We start from the raw sequence: 24,586 nt of genomic DNA, 5'->3' as shown, positions 1-24,586 counted from the left end.
TGAAATGAATGGAATTGCACAGGAAACCAGTAGTGATGAAAAGGAAACTGGGACTCAAATCAATGGAGTGGACCAGAAGAAAGCAAATAATGGCCAAACAGAAAAGAGTGAAGAAGCAAGAATTCAAAAAAATGAGGAGAGTCTTAGGAACCTCCAGGACATCTTTAAATGCTCCAACATCCGAATTATAGGGGTACCAGAAGGGGGAAAGGAACAGCCACCAGTGGAAAACTTATTTGAACAAATAATAAAGGAGAACTTCCCCAATCTGGCAAAGGAAATAGACTTCATCCAGGAAGCTCAGAGAGTCCCGAAGAAGTTGGACCCAAGAAGAAACACACCAAGGCACATCATAATTACATTAGCCAAGATTAAAATGAAGGAGAGAATCCTAGAAGCAGCAAGAGATAAGGGGACAGTCACCTACAAAGGAGTTCCCATCAGACTGTCAGAGGATTTCTCAAAAGAGACCTTACAGGCAAGAAGGGGCTGGAAAGAGGTATTACAAGTCATGAAATTCAAAGACCTACATCCAAGATGTATCTATCCAGCAAAACTTTCATTTAGAATGGAAGGACAGATAAAGTGCTTCTCAGATAAGATCAAATTCAAGGAGTTCATCATCACCAAGCCCTTATTATATGAAATGTTAAAGGGACTTATCTAAGAAAAAGAAGTTAAAAAAACATGAACAGTGAAAGGACAGCAAATTCACAGTTATTAACAACCACACCTAAAAAAAAAGCAAACTAAAAGGACAGCTAGATCAGGAGTGGAAACATAGAAATGAAGATCTCAAGGAGGGTTAGCAACAGGGGAGTGGGAGGAGGAGAAGGGGGGAGAAGGTACAGAAAATAAGTAGCACAGACAGTAGATAGAAAATCGATGGGGGGCAAGAATAGTATGGGAAATATAGAATCTAAAGAACTTGAGACACATGGTCATAAACTAAAGGGGGGGTAATGGTGGGGATGGGGGTTAGGGTAAAGGAGAATGAAGGGGGGAGGAGAATGAAGGGGGGAATAGAACAACTGTAATGGCATAATCAATAAAAAATAAATTAATTTAAAAAAAACAATGTAAAAAAATAAATAAATCTCATTTATTTAAATCTCAAAAAAAAAGTATAACTTTTATTACTAGTTAAAGATGCCAAAGAAGCCTGAAGAAATTCAGAGACACCGAAATTATACTTTTTTAAATATTTATATGCTTAATTTAAGCAACATGCTTATTAAATGCTCAGGTTTAACTTCTTCAACTAATCTAACCACTCTACAAAATAGAGATTCCTAATTTATAGGTAAGTACGCTGAAGTGTTAAGAATTAAAATAACTTGTTCATACCTCTACAACCAGTAAGTGATGAAGTAAGGATTAGAAGTCTGATGTTTCTGATTGGTTTCACTGAACCAGAAAAACAAGTTTATGTTGCTGTGAAAGCAGGAAGCAGTCTCTTCTTCTGCTAAAGTTAAGTACAGCAAGATAACACCAGTTTTCCATCAAGAGAATTCACCAATGAATTCTCTTCCGTGGTGAATAGGTTGCAATTTATCCTATGCATATAACTTCCCAAAACACACACTGTGCAATAAACAGAAGAAACTTAGCAGGTGTTAAGTCATTCCTAATTAAAGAACTATATATCACAAAAGTAATTCCTCAAAACAGATCATTTACAAATAGAGCTGAGTAAATTCACATGACATCACAGTGTGGTGGTGGAGAGGCACAGCTCCTATTCTTAAGACTCACCACTTACTCAATGTCTCCCTGGAAAATGGGGATAATAATATTATGTACTTGTAGTGGGTTGAATAGTGGTCCCCCCAAAAATATGCCCATGTCCTAATGGTCAGATCCTGTGAGTGTTCTCTATTTGTTAAACTTCTTGAGATCATTTTGGACTTCTTGAGTAGACCCTAAATCCAATGACAAATCTCCTTAAAAGGGACAGAAGTGAAGACACAGATACACAAAGAGGAGATAAAACTATGAAGGTTGAGCCTGGAGTGATACAGTGCAAGGAATACCAACAGCCACTGGAAGCTGGAAGAGGAAAGGAAGGGTTCTCCCCTAGCGCTTCCAGAGGGAGTGCAGTCCTTTTGCCACCTTGAGTTCAGACTTCTGGCCTCCAAAATTGTGAGGACAGATTTCTGTTGTTTTAAGAGATCCAGTTTGTGGTAGTTTGTTACATCTACCACAGGAAACTAATATAGTACCACAACAGAGTGTTGAAAGGATTTGATGAGAGAATGTATTCAAAGCACTTTGATGTATACAACAAATATTAGTGATTGCTATTAATGAACAAATAGATATGTGATAACCATTCATTCTATAAGCAAATGTCTGTTTTTGCATTTTCTCAGGGTGGAAAACATCACCCGTTTCTTTCTTCACAGTGAAATGAATTGTCAAAATGTACTGGGTGTCCCAATAAATACATTTAAAAAATTACCAGCAGTTACCATTAAGCTTTATTTCTAGGAAAGACAAATAGTTACCTCTTTTAATGATTTTTCTTATTTATTTCACTAACTTAGGCTAAAGCTAAATTTACTAGTAGCCTCAGAGGAAGCACCATTCACTCTTAATCTATTAAGTAGATGAAATAAAAGGAGTCTGGGATCATTGGAAACAGTTGGGATTATAAAAATAGGGTGAATGAAGCTCTGGCTGGTGTGGCTCAGTGGACGAAGTGCCAGCCTGTGAACCAAAAGGTTTTGTGTCCCCAGGGGACATATGAGAGGCAACCACACATTGATGTTTCTCTCCCTTTCCTTCTCATCTCCTTTCCCCTCTCTCTAAAAATAACTAAATAAATAATTTTTTAAAATAGGGTGTATGATTTACAAGGAAAAGGAAAAAAAATGCATTACCCAACTTGTAAAAAATTGCTTTAGTCAGTGTATAACTATTGAAGCACGAAGAATTCTTCTTCTAACCCAAAGAAACATAGCAGCCCACACCTCCTCTCCCCTAGAAAGTAAATGGATCACTGAAACCTCCTTCTCGGAAGGGCTATGATCTACCAAAATTGGTTGGCAAGTGAGAAATAAAGGTAAAGAGAAGTAAATAAAGGCCTTAGACTTTAAAAATGAAAGCCCCTTTTAAGGCCCAAAATATGGGGTTTCTATTTGGTGTTGGAGCAAGGAGGGGACTCTTTAAATTCCATCTCCTTGTCTCCATTCACTTATGAAAACTTCAGATTAAAAAGAAACAGGAAGTGAGAGAGACCAGCAGACCTCTCCTCAGCCCAGGGCATCTGCCACACCTAAGAACAGAAGGTGAAGAAGTGAGTGGACTTAGAAATGATGGCCCTATTATCACTCAGTTTACTACATTCGTTGGTAAACATGGCCCAATGAATATCGAATTAGGACCAATCAGGCACAGACTCCACTCTCAGGGGAGAAGCAATCTGGATGGACAGAAGTTGTATGCTGCATTAGCCCCTGCTCAGGTGTGCAGAGAAGATGTGAATGTAAGTTCAGTTCTCACAATGAGCAGAGGCCATAGGAAGAATAAATTACCTCACTCCCTAGCTGGTAATGGACAAAAGAAGGGACTAAGTATATATAAAGAAGACCTTAAAATGCCAACACAAAAGTATACTCCCCAGAGAGGGACATGGCATGTGGGGCTGCCACACAAAACTGTTCTTGCCCATCAGTGGCTATAATTTATTGTAGTATTATTTACCATCACAAGCTTGTGTTCAAAACCTTACTAATTTCTGTACTTCTGTGTGCTTTCATGTGCTAATTACTGGTTAAAGTATTTCAAGGAAATTTTCACCCTCAGATGTAGTTTTCCACAAATATTTTTGCACACACTATGAGGCAAGTCCATAGAAAAGGTCAGGACATACTACCGTACACAAGACAGGTATGACCTTTGTCCTCAAGAACTTATGCCCACCAGCAAATGTAAATGACATTTTACATCATGAGATTTTTTTCTCTGAAGGCCAAAATGGTAGGAAATTAGGAAGAGGTATGCAGGGTGGGTGTGGGGTGTGTATGTGCTGAGGGACACTCAGTATTGTACACCCCTAAAAATATAGAATACGTAATGGCTTTGCAAGGATCCAGTACCAACCTTTAGGGAAACCAGGGAGCTGTAAGCTTCACAACAGCCCAGCAGAACGATCTTGAATAGCTTTAGAAATAGAAATGGAGGATTAAGTATACACTCAAACAAATATAGCTCTCCCAGAAGGCTGTATCATTCTGATGACCTCTCTCACAATTACTTGAATTGCAGGTTCTGTGCTTAATCTTACTCGTCATACAACCACAAATACTGTTTTAAGGCACAGTGTCCTTAAAACAAACAAAAAAAAGGAACAGTGTCCTTTTTTTACCCTGTAATTACACCAATGTAGGCTCACACCAACTGGAAACCTGATAAATATTTGCTTAAAAGTGAGTAAATAAGTGTTACTAATGGCAGAGGAGAAGAAAGAAAAACTAAACAAAAGGAATGGGCAGTTTCCAATGTGAGGTAAGCAACAGAAAAGAGGCAATAAGGCATGAATCAGCACAGTTGCTGTAAGGAAAGTTACCTAACCAGTTCCAGAAACTTTAGCTTTCACCATCAGAACTCTCACTCCTCCACCACAACTTTCTCCTAGCCCAGCCCTTCATCAGTTCCCACATACAGCTTCGAAACAGTCTCCTCCCTGGTCTCCTTCTTTCTCTGCTCTACACATATCAAGCACAGCCAGAATACCCGGGGCTGTAATCCTGATGGTTGACCTTAGGTATTGTTTCCCTCCATTTTCTTATCTTTTTTAAAATTTAATTATTTTTCAAGTACAGTTTTCTGTCTATTTCTCCCATCCCAGCCCACCCCGCCCCGTAATCCCCACTCCCTCCCATTTCCACCCCCTTGGTTATTGTCCCTGTGTCCTTTATACTTGTTTCTCTAAATCCATCCCCCTTTCCCCCTTAAATTCCCTCCCCTCTCCCCTCTGGTCACCACCCCCCTGTTCTCTATTTCAGTGTCTTTGTTTTTATTTTGCTTGCTTGTTTTGTTTTGTTGTTCAGCTTCCTGTTAAAGGTGAGATCATACGGTATTTGTCTTTCACCGCCTGGCTTATTTCACTCAGCATAATGTTTTCCAGTTCCATCCATGCTGTTGCAAAGAGTAGGAGCTCCTTCTCTCTTTCTGCTGCATAGAATTCCATTGTGTATATGTACCATAATTTTTTGATCATTTATTTACTGATGGGCACCTAGGTTGCTTCCAACTCTTGGCTATTGTAAATTGTGCTGCTATGAACATTGGGGTGCATAGGTTCTTTTGGATTGGTGTTTTAGGGTTCTTAGGATATAATCCTAGCAGTGGAATTGCTGGGTCAAAAGGCATATTAATTTTTAGTTTTCTGAGAAAATTCCACACTGATTTCCATAATGGTTGTACCAGTTTGCAATCCCACCAACAGTGAACTAGGGTCCCCTTTTCCCTACAACCTCTCCAACATTTTCTTATCTTTTATAGAAGACTCATAAAAGCATCTAAACTACAGAGTTCCTGAAAGGATTAAATGAGTTAAATATAAAGCATTTAAAAGAATGTCTGGCACATAATACCTGCTCAATAAATATTAACTTTAATTAGTAAATATATTATGTTTACTACATTTAAAAATGATTCTTCAGGACTTCCGCCAAGATGGAGGTTTAGCTGGATGTGCCTGCCTCCTCACACAACCAAGTTTAGGGACAACTAAATATTAGCATCAGAAAACACAACCAGAACACGGAAAACTGAACTTTTCGGAAGTCCACTAACAACAAATTCTTCAGCCTGATCGGTAAGTGCTCCGGCCCGCGGAGCAATCAACTGGGGCTCGACCACCTACCTAGAACAAATGAGTTGGGGGGGACAAGAGGCGCGAAGAATGGCAGCAAGACAAAAGATTCTGATCAAGCTGCAAACTTTATTTTTCCGAACTGGGTATATATATAGGGGGGGAGGGAGAGGAAGGAGATTAGGTTGCTTGCTATTGGCTAGCTTGAGACAAAGAAGGGCCCGCTTATTGATTACTTGGGTGCAACTGGTACTCGTGGACACCTCATGTGCCTGTAGCTGATTGGCTTGGGGAGCACGTGCACACCTCATGTGCCTGTAGCCGATTGGCTTGGGGAGCGCGTGCACACCTCATGTGCCTGTAGCCGATTGGCTTGGGGAGTGCATGCACACCTCATGCACCTGTAGCCGATTGGCTTTGTGGAGCGCACAGGTTCCTGTAATCAATGCAATGTTTTTAGCTAGAAGCCAGGTGTAAGGTTCCCAACAGGTAAGGGGCGAAACCGGCGTCGGGTGAGGACTTACAAAGGAGGGCTCGGTCGGACTGGGCGTGGAATCCAGACGCGCGAATCCAGTCGCACGGGTTCCAAACCCAGGATTGGACCTAGTGAGCCACGGAGCAGCCCACCGGGGGAGCGACTACAGAGGACACAGTGGGGAGGCGGTGGCAGCGAGTTGACTGTGGTTGCCTGGTTGCGCGCGAGTGAGGGAGTGAGCGGTTGGACCGCCCGGCGGCGGGCGGCGGCGGCGCGCCATTTCCCGCTCTGACCACGCCCCCACATACAGCGTCACAACCCAGCGACCTGGGACTCCAAGGCGCCGCTTGTCCCACTTAAAGGGCCAGAACAGACCAAAAATGTCGCAGGCAGAACTCAAAGCCCCAGAGATAAATCTAAATGACGAAGAAATAGCAAAACTCTCAGACGCACAGTTTAAAACACTGGTCATCACCTTCCTCACAGATCTGGTGGATTACAGCCACAAATTAGAGAAACATATGGAGGCTAAATTAAGGGAAATGAATGGAATTCCACAGGAATCCCATAGAGATGAAAAGGAAACTGGGACTCAAATCAATGCAGTGGACCAGAAGAAAGCAAATAATGGACAAACAGAAAAGAGTCAAGGAGCAAGAATTCAAAGAAATGAGGAGAGTCTTAGGAACCTCCAGGACATCTTTAAACGCTCCAATATCCGAATTATAGGGGTACCAGAAGGGGGAAAGACACAACCACCAGTGGAAAAACTATTTGAACAAATAATAAAAGAAAATTTCCCCAATCTGGCAAAGGAGAGAGACTTCCAAGAAATCCAAGAAGCCCAGAGAGTACCAAAAAAGTGGGACTCAAGAAGAAACACACCAAGGCATATCATAATTACATTAGCCAAAATTAAAATGAAGGAAAGAATCCTGGAAGCAGCAAGAGCTAAGGGGACAATCACCTACAAAGGAGTCCCCATCAGGCTGTCAGCAGATTTCTCAAAAGAGACCTTACAGGCAAGAAGGGGCTGGAAAGAAATATTCCAAGTCATGAAATCTAAAGACCTACAACCAAGATTGCTCTACCCAGCAAAACTTTCATTTAGAACGGAAGGACAGATAAGGTGCTTCTCAGATAAGACCAAATTCAAGGAGTTCATCATCACCAAGCCCTTATTATATGAAATGTTAAAGGGACTTATCTAAGAAAAAGAAGTTAAAGAAACATGAACAGTGAAAGGACAACAAACTCACAGTTATTAACAACCACACCTAAAACGAAAGCAAACTAAAAGGACAGCTAGATCAGGAGTGGAAACATAGAAATGAAGATCTCAAGGAGGGTTAGCAACAGGGGAGTGGGAGGAGGAGATGGGGGGAGAAGGTACAGAAAACAAGTAGCATAGACAGTAGATAGAAAATAGATGGGGGGGCGAGAATAGTTTGGGAAATATAGAACCTAAAGGACTTGAGACACATGGACATAAACTAAAGGGGGGGTAATGGTGGGGTTGGGGGGGCAGGGTGGAGGGGAATGAAGGGGGAATAGAACAACTGTAACAGCATAATCAATTCAAAAAAATAAATAAATTTAATATTAAAAAAATAAATAAATAAAAATAAAAATGATTCTTCAATAGTTTCCCATCAACTAAGAACCAAAATTCAAATTTTTATTTATGACAGCTGAAATATTTTATTATAATCTGAACCTTCTTAACCCTCTAACCATTTCCTAGTCTTCTTATTCTCTCAAAAATTACATTTCATCCATAGTGAACTACTGACTCAGAACACCATGTGGCCTTCCTCAATCTGCCTCTTTGCCCTCTTGGCTCCTACTTTTGACCACTGAGAAACTCTTATTCAATAATCAAGCTTCTACTTGTGGGACACCTCTTTTGCCTCCTTATTCTATGCTGCAGATGCTACCTGTACATACTGATATTCTGAAAACCACTGACCTGTATTATAAAAATGTCTGTTTCTTCCCATTAGGTGCTTATTTCCCCAGTCCTAGCATAGGTACTGGCATACCACAATAGTTAAATAGATGTTTTCTGAAGGAGTTACAAAGGAAATTGGGGAGTATGAATTATACAATAAATAAATAAATATGTATATATTTACACACACACATAAATCACAGAAAACTGTTAATCTGTGACCCATTCATATATTGCTAAGGTTTTTTACAATACTTTTGAGCTTCCTAATTTATGCTTGATCCTGACCTCCAGCCTAGCTCATCTGATTTGATTCCTAGAAAAACTGAGCACTTTCTGTGCTAACATATAACTCACCCTGGAATTTAAACATAGAATCACTCTGAACTATGCTCTCTCTTGTCTAACATCCTGGCAAACTTTTGTACTATCCTGAATCTAAGAAATTCTTCCTTTTCCAAGCTTCAAGTTTCAGATGACTGAACAATGCTACTCCATTCCTTCCTGCCACCACATTCATCCTACCTGTGCATGTGCAGGGGAGAGAGCAGGACAGCTATACTTCATATTTTTAAGGCCTCTATGTCTACTGATACTGATACTAACATTTTTTTCTATTTATGTAATTTAATAACAAAATTGAAGCTACAAATATGTATCACTTGGCAAATACATTTTAATGCCTTAGAGTCAAGTGGAACAGCTTCAGGGTTCTAAAGAAAGAAAAAAAGATTATAGGAAAATAAGCTACTTAAAGTAGGAGAAAGGTTCAAGAAAAGAGAAAATATGTTGGTTTCTTTAATGTTCATGGTATTTGCTACAAACCAATTTACCACTAAATCCAGCATATTTCCCACTCTCACATAGAATACCTAAAAGAACATTGTAATAATGATGGGAAACTCAAGAATTGGAAAATTCTAGCTTTATGTCATAGTTAATAAGTCTAGTAGTTAATGCATGTAAATGGCTGTCGTTTCAGGCCCACCCTGACTCCAAGAGGACGCAAGCAATCGACCTTTGTGTTCTCAAAGAGACCATGAGCCATCAAGATGGTACCCGAGACACTGTGTTACAGGGAGAGACAGTCCACTGCCCAGGACACAGATAAACAAATGGGATCTCATCAAAATAAAAACCTTCTGCATAGCTAAAGAAATAGTATTAAAATAGAAAGAGAACCAACCATATGGGAAAATACATTTGCCAATGATACCTCAGACAAGAGTTTAATCTCCAAAATATATAAAGAACTCACATGACTCCACTCTAAGAAGACAAGCAACCTAATTAAAAAATGGGCAAAGCACTTGAACAGACACTTCTCCAAGGAGAACATACACAGGATCCAAAGACACATGAAAAGATGCTCAATATTGCTAGCTATCAGAGAGATGCAAGTTAAAAACACAATGAGATACCACTTTACACCAGTCACGATGGCTATCATAAACAAAGCAACAAACAACAAGTGTTGGAGAGGTTGTAGGGAAAAGAGAACGCTAGTGCACTGTTGTTGAGACTGCAGACTGGTACAAACACTATGGAAAGCAGTATGGAATTTTCTCAGAAAACTAAAAATTAATATGCCTTTTGACCCAGCAATTCCACTGCTAGGATTATATCCTAAGAACCCTGAAACACCAATCCAAAAGAACCTATGCACCCCAATGTTCATAGCAGCACAATTTACAATAGCCAAGTGCTGGAAGCAACCTAGGTGCCCATCAGTAAATAAATGAATCAAAAAACTATGGTACATTTACACAATGGAATTCTATGCAGCAGAAAGAAAGAAGGAGCTCCTGCCCTTTGCCACAGCATGGATGGAACTGGAAAGCATTATGCTGAGTGAAATAAGCCAGACGGTGAAAGACAAATACCATGTGATCTCACCTTTAACAGGAACCTAATTAACAAAACAAACAAGCAAGCAAAATATAACCAAAGACACTGAAATAGAGAACAGGCTGACAGTGACCTGAAGGGAGAGGGGAGGGAATTTCAGGGGAAAAAGGGAAAGGGTTTGCAGGAACAAGTATAAAGGACACATGGATGAAAACAAGGGGGGTGGAAGTGGGAGAGAGGTGGGGAGGCCTGAGGGGTGGGCTGGGATGGGAATAAAAGGCAGAAAACTGTACTTGAACAACCAGAAAAATAAAAATAAAAGAAAGAAAATTGCCCATGACACAGGACATGAGGCCCAGATAGAACATCACTGGTCAGTGGATGAAAGGATGTTAGGGGCAATACTGGACTGCAGCTTTTATCTGATCAACCTCTTTCCTGAATTCCACATTCTGTACCTATACTTTCTCTTCTTATAGAAAAGGCTGGCTTGAAAGGAAATGTAAGACAGTCTGTTAGGGTACATAAACCTCAGGCCACTAGCCATCTGAATAAAGTGCCCATAAAGATTCAATCCCTGACTGCTTATTGGTTCTGGTAGTGACAGACAGCAGAAATGCCAACTTTTTCCAGTTTCATATTCTGGCGACTCTGCTGGGACAGACTGTGGGGGCTCTCCGATAGGTCTGGGTATTTGGTGGGGAGTCCCATTGGCTGTCTGGACTTGGGGGCACCAAGGTACAGATTTGGGGACTCCCTAGCATCTGCTGAGTAATTTCATTTGGGGACTCTCCTCCTTCAACTCTCAGCACCTCTCATTGTCTTTACTTTTTGGTTGAATCACTGCGCTTTCTGGTTTAGGTTGCAATCCCAGGTCATGGCGTAGAACATGGGAAAGTAAGGAGCCTTCTGGTTTACAGAACTCTGTCTGGTAAAAACGGTATCTTCTGGTTTAATTAAAGTGCCTTCTGGTTTGGTTTGTGTGATCTTAGTGAGTTCTGTCTAGTAGAATTGGAGGAAATGCCTCTGTTCCAGGAAACAGCCCTTTGGGGTGAGTTCTAGCTAGACTGGTTGATCTATGCTTATAAACCTATGACTAACACGAAAGCAGTTTTTATTATAATACTGTTTGGTTTATGTATGGTATAATCTAAGACTCAGGAGCGTGCTGGCCACTGAATGGGTCTTTAAATTACTGTATTTTACTACAGGTAGAGTTGTTTTGTCAAAGATCAGGGAAGTGGGACAAGATGCCTTACCTAGAAACTTTTATGAGTTTATATAATAAAAATGCAGGATTAAAAGGAAACAGATTAAAGGACAAGAAAAAATTCCCTTTTGCTTGTGAAAGATAGCAGAAGCTCAGAGGAGATGGCCCAGGAAGATCTAGATAGTATGGCTGCTGAAAGTACAATCAGGGTTCCCATGGCCCCTGCAGCCCTGGGGGATCTTCCTTCTTATTCCACTAATGGAACTGGTGAAAGTACACCTGAACTGGTCTCATGGTGTTGAAACCATCAGAGAACCAAATTTGGTAGAGGACAAGCCCCTACCAGAGCAGGTTGATACTTTTTGCAGTGACTTCCAGTGGGAGTCAGGCTAGGGAGCCAGCCTGCTGGATATTGTGGGAACATGCTCTGCTTTCTACATCAGCTATATCAAACCAGAAAAACTTGAAAGGACTAAAGTATATCCCTTTAGAATGAATGAAGGACTAATATCACAGCTTTTAGGTCCCTGAAGGTGTACCTGACTTCTGCACCAGCCTGGGGCTTCCAAACCTGCTAAAGCCCTCAAGCTATACATTCATGAAAGGCAGGGCATTGCCCTAGAAATCCTCAGCCTAATACTTAGTGATATTTCACAACCCATCACATACTTGTCAAGGAAACTAGATCACTCTGTCCAGGAGTGGACAGCCTGCTTGCGAGCTGTGACAGCTACCTGTGAGCTTTTATAAGATGCTGAAGAGTTTTCTTTGGGACAGCCTACCACCATTTATGCACCCCACCAAGTGTTGAGCCTGCTGGAGCAAAAGAAATTTGTGGGTCACTGCTAGAAAAATAGGCAGGTACAAGCAATTCTCAACAATCGAACATCTCTTCCAAAACTGTAAGTAAGTTAAATCCTGACTCTCTTTTCTCAGAGCCTGACTCAGCTGCACTAATACATGACTGTGCCAAGATTACTGATGAAATTTATTCTATCAGAATTGATTTACAGGACCATCCTTTAAAAGAAGCAGACTGGACTCTATGCAGATAGAAGCAGTTATATGGAGAAAGAAAACAGAGAGGCTGGATATGCAGTTGTAACTTTGAAGGAGTGTGGAGGTCAAGGCCTTGCTACCAGGAACCTAGGAACCTTGCTGCCTAGAAAGCTGAACTGAATACACTGAAGAGGGCACTGGATTGTCACACGAAAAGAGAATGAATGTGTGTACTGACTCAAGATATGCCTTTCTAATTTTGCATGCACATGGTTCAGTGGAAGGAAAGCACATGGAAGGAAAGAGTACTATTAACCTACAATAAAAAGGAGATTAAGCATATGGCAGAAATTTTAGAATTGTGAGAAGGTATTTAGGTACCTTTACAGGTGGCAGTTATGCACTGACCTGCACATCGGAAAGAGGACACTGAAGTGGCCAGAGGAAACTATCTGGCTGATTGAGCAGCAAAGGAGGCTGCTTAAGGAACACTTATAATGCCTTTGGTACCTGTCCCAGCCCTATCACAATCTGACCCTGAATATTCAACTTCAGACTTAGAGAAAGCTAAGGATTGGGGTTTTGATGAAGAAGGTCCTGATAATGGACGAAGAAGTAAGAAAGGAATTATACTGCTTCCTGAACATTTAGTAGAACCAGTCAAGTAGCATTTTCATGAGGCTACTCACTATGAAAGAGACTCATTAACTGCCTATTATCAAACTGTGGCTCACAGGTCCTGGAATTGCTAAAACCCTACAAAAAGTAATTGCTAGTTGTGTTGTGTGCCAGAAGAACAACCCCAAGACGGACCCCCATCAAAAGAAAGAAGGGAAGCAATACCAAGGACAGAGTCTATTTGAGGACTGGCCAATAGACTTTACCCAGATGCCAAGGGTGCAACGGTGGAAATATTTGCTAGTTTTTGTTGACACCTTTTCAGGATGGGTAGAAGCCTGTCCTGCTAGAATGGAGAAAACCTCAAGGTACTTACTGAAGGAAATAATCCCTCCCTTTGGCCTGGCCAGCAGCATATGAGCAATAATGGACCTGCTTTTGTTTCAGAAATTACACAAAAGGTTAGTCAATTTTTAGGAATCAAGTGGAGACTCCACATGGCATGGAGACCTCAAGCCTCTGGAAAGGTAGAAAAGATAAATCACACCTTGAACAAAAATATAGCCAAGCTGTGTCAAAAAACTCATCTAATTGGAATCAAGCTTTCCCTACTGCCTTGCTCAGGATAAGGGTGGCTCCTTGGAGTTGGATTCAATTGAGTCCTTATGAAATTGTGCATGGGCAACAAGTTCAGGCTATGATTAGGATGGAAGATCTGTATATGGATCCAGAAGTGAAGGTAAAGACATATGTACAACATTTATGTCAGACCTTAGTTGTAATTAATGACCTTGCTTGTATTTGAGACCTCTCCCCACAGGTTTGCTACATCCCTTTGAGCCTGGAGACAAGATGCTACTCAAGACCTGGAGGACAGGATCTCTAGAGAGCCAACTAGAAGAAAAGTGGTCTGGGCCTTGGGATGTACTATGATAAAATTAAAAGGAATAAAACCCTGGACTCATCACATCAGAGTACAGAAAGCACCGGAGGAACAATGGACCACCAAACCACAAGAAGACCTTAAAGTCATCTTTCAAAAATAATGACTTACATTGTTTTCATTACTTTTTGTACTGATTCCTTTCAAACAAGATGAAAATGTTTGGGTATACATAGCAAAAAAAAAATGTTGCAAACATTTCTGACTTTTGTCTGGCAGGGGGAACTTGTGTTGAATAAATTTTCACTTCATGTCACACACGTGGTTTGTAATTGCTTGGAAAGCCTTCAAAACTATACTGTGTTTAAAAATGTTAATAAGGAAATGACCTATTCTGATATTGATAATTGGGGACCTATGACAACTCTAAAAAACAAGAAAATGTTTTCCTTAAAGGTCACTAATGTAGCCCCACCTAAAGAGTGTGCAACTTTTGTCAACTGTACTAAAAACTGTTTTGTCCTTTCAGTAGATGTGAAGATAAATTGCACCACCACCACTAATGTATCTTAGGCTTTTGCTCACATTAAATTGCCTGCAGGGTGGTTTCTAATATGTGGAAGGACTATTTATTCCTATGTTCCAGCAAACAGTCCTGAGGCAACATGCTCCCTGGGAAGACTGACGGTGTTCCTGCCTCAGAAGCTCCACCCCACCAGGGCTGGACGGGAACTCTCCCCTGCACCTGAGTGTAACAGTGATTTATACCTTTTTAGCCTCGCTGCATATAGTCTTTAACTATATTTGTAATGCCAGCCATGGTAACCTATTTGAATGTAAATAGATTAGCTGGTGCTATGGCAAAAGCTTTAAATTCAACCTCACCAGCCATCATTGCCATCAGTCAAGAACTCGGACAAATTAAGAGAAGCAGTATTGGAGAAATACGCGGCTATAGAGTACCTCCTTTTAAAACATAATCATGGATGTGAAGAACTTCAAAGCAAGAGAAGCTAGTTACCAGAAGATTGCCAGATGGCAGAAGGTACAGGAGAATGAGTAAAGAGGGTGAGGAGATTAAGAAAGTACAAATAGGCAGTTACAGAATATCCAAGGGGATGTACGGTACAGGAAATGGAGTAGCCAAACAACTTATACTCATGACCCATGGACCTGAACAATGTGTGGGAACTGCCTGAGAGAGTGGGGGTGCTGGGTGGAGAGGGGCAAAGGGGAAAAAATCAGGACAACTTTAATAGAATAATCAATGAAATATGATTTAAAAAAAAGAATTTCAAGGACTCTGCTGTTTCAACCTGACTGATAATTTATAGCTCATAGAGCATAAAGTAAAGCAAGTAAATGATGTAGTGTACAATATAAAACAAAGACAGGGATTCTATGTCATTGATTTTTCTAAACTAACCTCCTGGTTGCCTAGTATCACTCGTCTTCAAGAGGCATTTGTTACTTTTATTCTTGTCATTTCTTTTTCAGTACCATAGCTTGCTGTTGCATAAAATGTGCCCCTTTATGTGGACCTGCAATTAAGTGTATTCCTAAGCCCCCTACCAGACGGTCTAATGCTAAGATACATGCTCAAAAGTAAAATGAGTACTTCCATATAAAACTGACTTCATATAAGTAAGTTATTTTAAAACCAACAGTGGGAGCTTCCAACTCAAGAGTTGGAAATTTTTAGTTTAATGTAATAGTTAATAAGCCTAGGAGTTAATGCATATACAAAGCTATTATTTTAGGAACTGAAGGTATGACCCACCCTGACTCCAGGAGACCACAAGTGATTGACCATTGTGGTCTGGAAGAAACTATAAGTAATCAAGATGGTATCTGAGCCACTGTGTTACAGGGAGAGACAGTCCACTGCGCCCAGAAAAACAGATAAAGAAAATCGCCCAGGGCACAGGACATAGGACCTAGACAGAAAATCACTGGTCAGTAGATAAAAGGATTTAGGGGAAATGCTGGACTACAGCTTTTATCTGATTAACCTCTTTCCTGGATTCCAAATCCCTTACCTACACTTCTTTCTCTCGAATTCCAAATCCCTTACCTACACTTTTTCCTTCTTACATAAAAGGCTGGGTTAAAAGGAAATGTAGACAGTACACAACCCACCTTCTTCTCCGATCGTCAGCCATCTGAATAAAGTGCCCATAAAGATTTAATCCCTGTCTCTGCTATTGGTTCTGGTAGTGACAGGCAGCATGAACACCAACTTCTCCGGTTTTGATTAGATCACAAGAAAGACAGAAAAGAGTATCCCAGGGAACAGGCATGTAGTGTGAGAAGGTTCATAAACTGATAGGCTGACATCTGTTTGTTCCTCCTTTCCTCCTCTGCTGCACAACTACAATCCCAGCATCACTACTGTCACAGAGATGCCACTGTCAGTATTTTTTTACAAAGATCAAAATTTCCAAGTATCAATACAGACAAATGGTGTAGATGGACTAAGAGCTCTATTGGTTGATGGATGGAGTGGCTTCAAACTCTAAAACGGTATGAATCTATGAAGTCTGTTCTCAGTACTTGAATTTAGCCATGCATATCAATTCAACTGCAAAACTGTTTCACAGATGAAGTTACTATTAAAGTCGCTTTAATTTGCCCAGAGAATGCATACATTGGCGCTGCTAAAGGAATGAATGAGGTAATATTACTGCTGGAATATTTTGTGAACTTTTAAAACAGCAAACTTTTCAAAGAGCACTGGCTTCTTGCTAGTATTTTCCATGGCATTAGAAATTACTGGAATATCAAATAAATGTCTCCATAACCACCTCTTCTCTGTCTCCTATGGAACAAATTTAATGGCAAAAATTCTTACTCTGATGTATTTGAAAGAGCAAAATGAACTTTTAGACAACAGGCATTAAAATGACTGTACAATAAAAATACTTTTTCATTCCTTTATTTAAAGAGACAATGTGATATTGTAGAAAAATCATTATGTTAGGAGGGAAATAAACCCAAGCTTGAATTCTAGTTCACTTACTCACAAGTTGTGTGGCTCTGAAGTACTTAACCTCTCCATAAAGTGGGGTGCCACAGTAACTGCTCTGAAGATTAAGTGACTAAAGTGTATAAAGTTCCTAGCTCAGTAACTTGTTAGAGTAGAAATTTAAAATGCTAGTTTCTTTTTCTTTAATGCTTTGCTTACTAAATGCCTATTGTGTATACTAAGAAACAAGACAAAAACTGCTTTCCTAACAATTGTTAACACTTCCTACCATAAAGTTCAGAAGAAAAACTATTATCTTAAGTTCTTGGAAACAGAAGTATTTTTAAAATCAATGTAAATTTCTTTGAAGAAATAAAAAGAAACTCTTATGCAATTACCAAAATTTCACTGTACATATTATTCAACAACAACAAAAAAACTGAATGCAAAAATCAAAAACATCACAGCAAAGTTCGGTAAGGGAACAATTCACTTTGGCCCCATGGGGATAATTCTTTGCCTCACCAGGAAGAATAGGCTTCTCATTTAAAAGTGCAATCTACACAAACATTAGAGAATTTATGAAATATTAAAAAAGACATGTTGCTCTATAATTTAGGATGTCAAAGAGATTAAAATATTTCTTGAAAAAGCAGTTAACTAGTTTATCTTTCAAATACAAAAATACATTTCTTAGTTTTAAGAATAATTTGGTAACCAAATAATCTGGTAACATTCTCAGGATTTAAAAAAAAATATTCTGGACTAATAAATAATCCATTGTTTCAAAGCACAGTCTATATAACATGATTCCAGTAAAACAAAATAATCAGGAAAGTCCCTCGTGTTCACTGTAACAGGATGAATTACACAGGAAAATGGTACAAAACAGTCAAGATAAAGGCAGACTTAATTCTAAGAGAATTCATTGAATTCAGGATTATCACAGACTTTTATTGTAATGCAGAAATGAAGTCTTTCTGTATTACTCAAAAAACTAAAATTCATATACACACATAATAGATGAATGAAAGACTATTTTCTTATCCATTTAAATTTCAGAGAGAGACTATTCATGGCTGGTAAAAGAAATTATTGGGACTAGTAGCATTTAAAAACACATTTATAAAGCTGGTTTTCTATGAAAATGTAGACTTTAAAATGGATTAAAGAAAAAGTAAGTTTGTCAGTGTAAAAATTCTGTTGCTCATGTACTTTACACAGCCAGCCTCTCCTGTTTCCTTTTAAAGTCATATAAAGCCTGGGCTATTTCAGTCTCTGAAACCCTCAATAGCAACAACAGCCAGTGGAAACAGTTGGGAATGACTTGAATTTCAATCCTTTCAAATGCTCTGGATGCTATGAACAAAAATTTTTATTTGGAAGTCCAAGGAGTCTGCTGAATAAGAATGACCAGTTTTTCACTTCATTTCACTAATAAACTTCTTGTGACTTATTTCTAAATTTATCAAGTAAAAGTAGCACAAATAATGACTTTTTAAATTTCCTACAACTCAAGGCAATAAATATTTACTGAGTATCTATCTTCTATGTCCAAGCTACAGTGATAGGTACTAGAGAATGTAATAAATAGAACATTAGTTCTGCCCTTCAAGAGTTTGGCATAATCTTCTTGCTACTTAATTGGTGTTCGTATTACATCTTACCAGCCACTCCTTTTCATACAAGGACATATTGCATGCTTCTCATTAAATCTCTGAAATTCAGCTCTTTTTCTTTTTTTAAAATGATAATGAAGGTTAACTTGGTATAATCCAGTGGGATCATGGTCCTTTTAATCTGTTAAGCAGAGATGACCAGGAGAATCTTCTCATGTTACTCTATTCCTTCAGCTGTCCTGCTGTCCCGCTGTCTGCTTTCCCTCCACACCCTCAGGCTGTCTCTCCTCAGCCTCGCCTTCCCTGTAGATGTTTCTGTTTCCTTGTCTACTTTCAGATGGCCTAAAATGTTTCTTGGCCAGTGGTTCCCAATCAGTGAACCACATCTGAAGCAGGTAACTGGCAGAGTTGTAACTTTTCACAAGTGATTCACAAATTCACCTGTGTACCAAACACTGTTTAAAAGTCTGATTAAATCATATATAGACTGAGATTTTTTTAAATAAATGTGGATTCCTGTACACAAGTGTAAAAATCTTCCTCTTCATTTAAAACTTATTACAATACTTATAAAATCTGCAGTTACAAAAAATACAATCATTAATGTGGTGAGAGAAGAGCTTGCCCCAAAAATATCTGACATTTTAAAAAGGGCAGGGGTCTTTATTTCTGGTTAGAAACCAGAGGTTCACACTGTGAGCTCTTTGAGGGCAGGAGTGAGGACTTCCTTCTATTCCAAAAGATCAGTTCAGCAAGTATTCAATTAGTAGATGCTAACAAATGGCTCCTAAACATTTTTGTTTAAGATATAGGCAGTATGAGGAGGAGCTGTATCTCTTCCCACTATCACACCCTGAGGCCATGCCAATTAATTCTATTCTATTCAGATTCTGTTTTTAAGACTTAAACAAATGCTACATAACAGGTGGTTAGAGATAAACGTGGGAGGTTCAGGCAAGGAATGAGTCTTTCTGATCTTGGTAACAAGGCGGCTGGTGGACCATTCACCAAGTTAAATTCAGCAAGAGGTGCAAATTGGTGAGACAAGGTGTTGAGCTCAGTTCTGACCTTGTTGAGTTTGAAGAATTTGTGAAACATCCAAGTGTGAAGTAGTTGCAGTGACAGGACAACAGGAGAAACCAGATTCTACTAAGCAGAAGAGCAAAGGGAAGTGAAAGAGCAGAGCCTGAGTCTAGGAGCCAAAAACCCGAGCAACCTTTGGTTCTTCCCTCTTTCCTCATATCAATGCCATTATTGTGGCTTTTAGAATTACTGTTCACAAGTTCTAATTTTTCGCTTTTCCCCTGTTTTCCACTTCAAGGCCACACTTGGCCAAGTCACTGCAATACTTGCCAGACCAGTCATCCTCTCTCTGGTGTCCCTTTATCTCCTTCCAAAGCAGCTCACTAAATACTCTAAAAATGTCACTTTTCTGACCCAAATTATAATATCTCAGTGTCTAAGACCCTGCAAACCACTATTCTAACTTAACTTTCCTTTTATTCCTATCTCTATTTCCAACTGGTCAACATGCTTATCCCATCATATGCCAGGGGACTGGCCACTTCCAAACTACCTCAGGAAATATTTCTCCATCTGAGATATCCTCCACATTTTCCAAAGTTTAGCCCAAATTTCAGCATTTCCAGGAATCATTTCTATTCAAATGAAATGCTGTCCTCTTTTTGAACTCCTGTAGTACTTTCTGTCTCTTCTAATGCCAACGAATAGATATAAATTCCTAAATGGTAGAAATTATAAATCATTCTCTTTAAATCTACCCTTTATGACTGCTAGTCATAACGTAAATCTAGAGGTAAAGTCCAATTTTTATAAATCTGGATTATTATGAGACTTCTCAACTCAAAAAGAAAATTATTTCTAAAAGTACTACTAAAAGCACAGTCTGAAAGTTAGTATTTTATCCTGATTTTAATGATACTCAGGGAATTAAGGGAATAGAGGTGAATTTGTATGGAAGAGTGAGAGAAAAAACTTTTTTTTTACTAACTTAACCCACAGAAAAAAAGAATTACATCTGCATTGTTTTTCTGAGAACAAGAGGAATCAACAGAACAAACAAGACTAGGTGTGTCCTGGTTTCTCTTTTGCTGCCATAAATCACTGGATAAGATAATAACTGAACCAAAGCAGTAATTAGCAGACAGTAAGTATGTTTGTATCTACTCTTTTTAAAAGCTTTAATTACAATTATATGATACCTTGATACCTTCATATAATTGATTATATCAATTATATGATCAAAATCACTCACTTGACTAAACACTCCTTTCTTCTAATACTTGCATCATCATCTTTCTGACTTCCTCAGATAACTAGTTACCAGATTGCCCTCTCATTTTCTATTTCCTCCAGTCACACCCATTTTTCACTATCAAAATAAATATGATCTCCTAGAAACACCTTTACAATGCACACTATGTTAATACTCACTTATCAACTGAGGAGAGAAATAGGAAGAAAGGAGAGAAAACTTACCTTTATTACGTCCTAGGTTTTTTACATGTGCTATTTCATTTATCTTTAGAATAGCCCTACAAGGCAGTTAAGACTATGCCCATTTACAAATGGTGAACTGAAACTCGGTTACATAACTTGCCTAAGGTCACACAGCTAGGAAGTGGTAGAATTAAGGTTTGCATCAAGTTTGCCTAATTTCAAAGCCAGAGTTATTAACATTCTCCTTTTTTATATTTCCATTTCACGGTCTTGTTTAAAAATTCTACACATATATAAAACACTGCACGTGTTAAAAGTTTTACAATAAAGCTTTAAAATTAAATAGGTCCTGAAATATATTATTTCCTATGATTATTTTCCCAGAATTCTACAATACATTAAAATAATTTTTTCTTCAAAGGAATAAGATTTTTATGTTAAAAAATAATCACTTTCAAGATACAAAGTTCAAAAGGAAGAATTTCAGAATGCAAAAACCAAACCAAACACCCTGCCAACCCATGTTTTCAAATTGCTACAGACTATCAAAAAAGACAAACTAGTCGGAGCCTTCAAGTTCATTTTCAACAATCTTTATCCATATGGAATTGAAGAAAAAATGACATAAGAGAACTACTTCTATATCCACTGATTGATTTGTTGACTGACAGTCTCTTTTGCAGAGTGTCACATTGAGCAAAAAGTCCTAAAAGCATGTTCTTTTAAATTCCTGAATATTTAATTATTCATGGAACACACAAATAGAAGCATACTGAAGAACCAAGTCTTTAAACTTGAATATAGAAATAAATTAGCAAATATAGCCAATAGGCTTATAAACTTCACAGGGAAAATTAAAGGTGACATTCTGACAAAGGTCAGGCAATGATACACACAAGTCACTATCCAAATAAATGTTCCTACCTAGTGGCCCATAAGCCTATTAAATCTTATCTTTTAAAAAAACTTCCATTTTAATATATAGGGTCTATGAAGCACAGAGAAAATAATTTAGGTGTAATATTTATTATAGAGTGCTAAAAGGTAAGGATGAATGTGCAAACTATGTTTTGGACAGAAATGATATTGCTTACAAGCACAAGGGTCAAAGAGTTACCCCTATTGTATTCCTATTCTATCTTATCAAATTTTATTAAGAGACTACAGTAACTAAGTCCCTTGCTACACAGAGAGTGTACAGAGGGCATAGGCTTTGAGGTGACCTGGGTGTGTTAGGCAAGCAACATAAATTTTCGAAGGCATAATGTACTCAAAGAAAATGGGCATGTTACCTCCTTCCTCAATGGATTGATATAAGAATTAAATGATAAATGTGGAAAATCTTGCACAAAAGCATGTCAATGTGTGCTTGTCTTCTTCCTTTTTCCTAAGCAGCACTTCCAATTTTAATGATGGGAGGAGGATGCAAACAAATTCAGTCATACTGAAAAATAGTCACCCTCCAACCTAAAAATTAAAAACCAAAACTAAAACCAAGACCAGAAACAACCCACCAAGCAAACAAAAGCCCGAAAACCTAAATTGCAGAGCAGACATTAGAAAAGCATGTGAAACACCAAGGGGAAAAAGTAACTGGAAATGGGATAACAGATGACTCCAATTAAAAGAAAAGACAACTGAACTAACATCTTTAAATCTGCATGAACTGAAATATCCCAGATATAACTGAAAACTTTAATTAAAAAAAAAAAAGAATGCTTTCTTAAGTCTGGCCTCTATGCTATTAGTGAAAGAAACAGCAGAGTTGAACCCATAAAACTAACAGTAATAGAATGTTATGCAATCATTAAAATAAAACAAAAGATGGTTAAAAACTTCAGACTGGTATAACAGCTACTTTTTCTTTTTTCCTGTAACTCAGTGCACCTATGAAGTTATTCCAATCTGTCATTCATTAGTAGGAGTTACTGGACCTCTGACAATTGTTTGCTATTATTTCTTGAAGGATAGGGAAGAAGAGGGAAACATAAAGAAAGCACATCACTATTTTTCAAAACTCAGTCCTTCTGGATCTTTCATTTCTAATCATATCAAGTTATACAGTAAATAAAGTCTAAGGCACAAAATTAAAACACAGGTATGCCACTACCAAAATTTTAAAAAAAAAACAAGAAAGATTAGAAAATGCATTCTTTGTGATTCCAACAGAATTAATTAAAAAGTATAAAATAAGGACAAATATATACAGTATTTTTAATGATTAATTGCTGTTCGAAGACCCATGTGACCTACCTTTCATCTTAAAGTCAGCAGAGTACTATAGTCATTTAGCTAACCTGGCACAGTTTAAGATAATTCCAATGAAGAAAGTCCAATTTCCTGATGCACTCAGCCAAAGTAAGCAAATTTACATTAGTTTGATCTAATACCAAGCTCTAGGGAACTTATCATTTTACAGCTAAAAAACCAGAACAAGAACTCCAATTTAAAGGAAGTTAGAAATCACCCATGACCTCATTTTACAGTTGAGAAAATTAAGGCCCAGAAATTTAGCAACTTGCCCCAATTCATACAGTAAGTTAGTGGCAAGGATATCTGTTATGCAGAGAATTATTGAAATAAAGTAAAAGCAATAAAATCTTATTCATAGACTCCAACTCTAATATAGTAAATAGAGTTGTGAGACATCAAAGTTTCAGAAAGTAATTTTCTTCTACACCTCTCCATTCATCAGATATCCAGATTCTAGTGCGTCAAGTCTTACTGTTTTAGGTTATCAGAGAGAGGTAATATGTTTGGTTTGTTACATACCCCCAAATTAGACTAGATAGAAACAAAAATTGTTACTAAGTGCTCCTAACCAAGCGCCTTTATTTTACTGTTCCCCTCTTAAATCCTACTTTAGAATGCTGAGGTTGTGCCTAAAGACACTTTTTCCCCTAAATTTTCATTGAATTTATTGGGCTGACATTGATTAATAAAAATACATTTGTTTCAGGTATACAGTTGTAATAATACATCATCTGTATATTGTATTGTGTGTTCACCACCCTAAGTCAAGTCTCCTTCTATCACTATTTATCCCCTCTTTACCCTCTTCAACCTTCCCCCACTCCCTTTTCCTGTGGTAATCAATTATTTTTTTCAATGACAGACATATAACAATACTTAATGCAAAAAAATTCATGCAACAAAATTGCTGGTAATGTTCATTTAAAAAGACAAAATGAGTTTTCTCTCTTATATTCTTCCCTTGAGGATTCTTGGGTGGAGGTGAGCAGAAACTCAGCAGAAGTGGTAATCAGCCAATATTTCTACAGTAAAAGGCACAGCTGCCACTATCTAGACTGGGAAGAGGCTTAGTCTGCCCCTTCTTTGAGCCCCTTTTTCCAATAATGAAGTCATTCCTCTCCCAAACCCTGAGGGAGATCTGGCCAAGTAGCTATAATTCTCCAAGTCTTTCTCACAATTTGTTACAGGTCCAGGAAAAATGAAATTTGATTACAAACATTACAGTGACCCACAAGCCCCACAAATTCTGTCCCACCTCTACCATTTCCTCCTACCTCTCTGACTGCACTGCATACCAGTCTTCCTTCACTTGCTCTGCTCCAGGCACACTGGCCTCTTTGAAAGGGCCAGTGCATGGGCTCTTCCCTCTGCTTGGAACACTTAGGACCCAGATATCCAATACCCTTCTCACTGAGGCTTTCCTGACCACTCTATTTTCAATTGCAACTCCCTGCTCCAGCTTTCCCTACATCCCTTAGGTACTT

General features: G+C 38.6%; 1 protein-coding gene across 8 annotated transcripts in view; it reads right to left on the bottom strand.

Moving 5' to 3' along the window:
* PDLIM5 (PDZ and LIM domain 5) overlaps nucleotides 1-24,586 on the bottom strand; it is a 214,530-nt gene that overhangs the window by 117,459 nt on the left and 72,485 nt on the right. The window lies entirely within an intron of this gene.

The sequence above is a fragment of the Artibeus jamaicensis genome, unplaced genomic scaffold (assembly GCF_021234435.1).
Source record: "Artibeus jamaicensis isolate MK-2021 breed Jamaican fruit bat unplaced genomic scaffold, CSHL_Jam_final contig_452, whole genome shotgun sequence".
Taxonomy (NCBI): domain Eukaryota; kingdom Metazoa; phylum Chordata; class Mammalia; order Chiroptera; family Phyllostomidae; genus Artibeus; species Artibeus jamaicensis.
This window is presented reverse-complemented; position numbering and strand designations above follow the sequence as displayed.